The sequence below is a fragment of the Lissotriton vulgaris genome, chromosome 12, assembly GCF_964263255.1.
Source record: "Lissotriton vulgaris chromosome 12, aLisVul1.2, whole genome shotgun sequence".
Taxonomy (NCBI): Eukaryota; Metazoa; Chordata; class Amphibia; order Caudata; family Salamandridae; genus Lissotriton; species Lissotriton vulgaris.
This window is the reverse complement of record NC_141700.1, coordinates 148,112,267-148,116,253: the sequence shown is the minus strand read 5'-3', so window position 1 is coordinate 148,116,253 and position 3,987 is coordinate 148,112,267.

Here is a 3,987-nt window from a genome sequence, read left to right as displayed (position 1 = left end):
TGGATATTATGGCAGCCACCCCACCCCCAGGGCGATTACCTGGACGGTCGGCGCGAAGGATGTAGTAGTCTGGGGGGAGGGCCGCCAGGATGTCAGGGAGAGAATCTGCAGTCAACCAGGTTTCAGTGAGCAGGAGTGCGTCCGGCTTCTCGGTAGATAGAAGAATAAAGATGTTGACTTGATGTTTTACCAGGGAGCGGGTGTTCAGATATAACACCCGGATGGTAGTATTCCTCTCGGCCGGTCTGGCGGGGGGAGTGCTCCGACTGGTGGGGCATCGATCGGACGAGATGATGCCAGTTGTGGTGATACGTCTAATGGTGTAAGGAGAAGGTGTGAGGTGGGGAAGTTGTAGGCCCCTGAGGGAGTCAGCCGAGTATGAGATAGGATAGCCGGCTTGGCTGGCCCCTGGCCCGGCCTGGCGCGGACGGGCGCAGACGGGCTTGCCTTTGGCGCGCCGGCGGCGTGCCCGTTGAGCGCGTCCGGGGAAGGCACATTGTTCTTATAAGAGAGGAGGGGGCGTGGCCTCAGGGTCGTGGGCGTGGCCATGGGCTCAGGAGAATGGCGGCGAAAATCTCTGTGCCGTGGCAGCGTTAGGATCGGCTGCGCAGCGATTTTGGCAGTGATTAGGGCGGGAGTGTGCCCTGAAGGAAGTGAGGAACAGGTAAAAACAGTTTTTAAGTATCAGCAAATAATTGTATCAGCAAGTAATTGCAATCAACCACTCAACACCGCAACACGCATTACCCTCACATAGGGGGGAGAAGGATCCGGCAGCATGGGGGAGAATGAACAGGACAGAGAAGCCCTCGAGACACACCAGCACACCGTGGAACCAACAGGCACTCCAAAAAGGCCATCTGTGTGCTATATGACCCCCCCCCCACCCAAAAAACCAATAAATAAACTTACCGTCCGGAGACTCCGTCCCGCCGTCCTGGTTTCAAGTCCTGTAGCACGTCATCAGGAAGGCGGCGCGGCAGGCAGCCTCCCTCCCCTCCACCGCCGCGTTTTTGATTGGTGCGGCCGGCTGCCCCAGGCTACGTCATTTTCTCTCTGTATGCTGCTGCTGCAGCATACAGAGAGAACAGGGAGAGTGAGTGGGTGGTGTTACTCAAGGGCAGGGGGGAGTGGCTTTCCCACTGTTGTTAATACTGTCTGTCTGGGCGGCCTCAGGCTGCCCAAACAGTCAGTATTAACAACAGTGGGCAAGCCACTCCCCCAAGCCACTCCCCTTGCCCTCGAGTAACACCGCCCACTGTAAACCAAAACCAGGAAGTTCTGCTTTCTCGCCGTGCAAGAAGGCAGAAACAAATGGTAGTTATATTATTACGGCAATAATTAACTACCATTTGTTTCTGCCTTCTCGCACGGCGAGAAAGCAGGGGGGGCGGCGCCAAAACCCCCCCATGGAGGGACCGCCACTGGTAAAGACAGGGCTCAAGTCAGCATAGTGTAACTGGATTGGGCCAGGAGATTGTGGTACCCAGAACTCCTGGGCATGAGCATCTGTCCTCCAATCCAGTTGCCACTTTGGGTGGAACTTTTGTTGCTGCAGCAAGGCAGGGTACAGCACCTGTACCTGCACAATTTGCATCTTTTGCTTAGAGATTTGAGTGGCAGCCGTTGGCCTCTTTTGACCTTTCTCTGGAGGTTATTGATGTTAACTTAGCATCGAGGGGTCCATCTACAAAATCTATGTATGGTAGTCGTTAGGATAAATGTGTGGTTCGGTGCAGCACCCACCACATTAACCTGCTACAGGTCAAGTTGTCTGATGTATTGTTATTTTGTCCATGGCCCAGCAAGGACTTGCCTTGGGTTCTATTAACCTCTTTGGTGTTGTCCCGAGACACGGTAGGCGTGTGCTCATGACGGCCGTGAGCCGTCCGAACGTTGCCGCTCCTCCCACGCACTGTTAATTCCCCTCTGTGCAGGAGAATTAATCAGTGGGCGGAGTTCGGACGGCTCCCGGCCGTCATGAGCACACGCCCCCGTGATTTATGACGGCTGGGAGCCGTCATGAACACTGCAGCGCCCCGCCCACCCCCTAGACACCCCCGCACCGCAGCGGAATTCGCACCGCGGCAAAGGGGTTAAAGACTTTATCAACTATTTTGACTTTTGTTCGGTTGCCTATTAGCCTCCTTTATTTGAGTCAACTATTGTGATGAGATTTTAGCAAGGTTTGCAATATTTGTTTCCACCAACACCCTATGTGATGCCATAGTGGGACTTCAACTTAGTTCTCACTTTTTGATATGCACCCCTTTTGGACCACTGCAGTTTGTTTATAAAGTCTCCAGATGTAATAAAGCCCCTTCTCATAGTGATAACATTGGCTATACCGTATTAACAAGCTGCAAGTTGTTTCTATTGACCCACCTTATAGTACATTCTTCCCAGATTAGTTGATGTTGAGGACCGAGCTTCCTATCTGTTGAAAATGGTCACTCCATTGCATATTGGACAGGCTATCGCCCGTCTGTCATTGTTTGCCTCACATCATCCCTCTAAGGAGGAAGGGTGTCTTCATTGTTAGCATCCAAAGAGGGTTCTAAGCTTTTATATTGATCACACCAAAGAACATCAGTGAACAATCAACTCTTTGTGGGTTTCTCCGGAGGAAGCCTACACAAATGGGGACGCTCTCCTGATGGATTGTTCTTGTATAACTATCTGCTAAGCACCGGGAAAGAAGCAGCCTACAGGGGCCTTGCAGCCTCCTTCCACCAGAGCTAAGGGTGCTACATCTGTTCTGGAATGCGAAACATTTATCAAGTAGCTATATGGGTGTCATTGCATACGTTTACAAAGCACTACTGTCTTGTTAGTCGGTTCCATGGAAAAGAGCTTTTACCCCGCTCAGTCCCGCAGGACTTCTAGATTTGAGTCAGTTCACAGACTCAGCAGTTGGGGGATGTACTGCTGTGGTATCTATTCAAAAGATGAGAAATCTGTGGTTAGTAGTATCCATCAGAAGAACAAGTTACTTATTCAGAACCAATCTTTTCTGGTCAACACAGATTCCTCACCGACCCATCCGACTCCATTTCCGGTAAACTGGGCTCATTTTTTATTTAAAAAGATCCTACTCTAGAGATCTGCACACTTGTCATGCCAATGTCCCGATTGCCTCTATGTCTGAGTGCGTGGCTAGCCTAAGAAGGCAACTGGTGCCTGAACTCATGTGTGGCGCTTGTATGCAGCTCTGCTCGTCTCTTTCGGAGCCGCACAATGCCTCCTACGGGCATGCAGAAGTACTGCATTAAAGTTACAGGATCCAGGTCAATGTCAGAGGAATATTCGTACCACAGGAATCTTCATTTAGATAGAGCATCCACCAGAAAGATCGTTACCAAAGGTAAATAACTTGTTCATTATGTATATTGTGTAATTGATAAATTGTAATTATTAATAATGCTTTGGGCCAATGGTGGCTGTGTTCCGAATGCATAGATAGCCACCTACAGCCTGTCTAAAACTTTTATTGAGGTGCCACAGAACAGTCTAAAGACAAAACAAGTGGGGCCACCAACACTGTGTGCATTGGGTGCCTAATAATACTGGGTGCTCTACTCACTGTATTATCTAAGAGATAATACGAAAGCAGAAAGGTTGTTAAGTGGTAGGCGGTGATTTAAAATTCTGTGACATAATATGCATGGTTTGTATTTACTGAAAGCCATCCCTCTTGATGGGAGCATAAGAGGGGGCAGAAAAAATCCAGCTTGGGCACAAGAATCCCACGCCCACACCTCTTCTGGTGATTCTACTGCTAGCTGCATCTAGAAAAATATATGCATTAAGAGAAAAAGCATGTAGTGTTTTTTGTTTTCATGGCTGAAAAAGGCTGTGTGGGTTACACTTTATCTTAAACATGTGCGTGCAGAATGGGGTGCAGTGAAGAATTTTAAAAAAAATCTAATCAACGTGTGAAAACAAGTCGGCCTGTATGGAACAAGGAACAAGAAATACACTCACAGG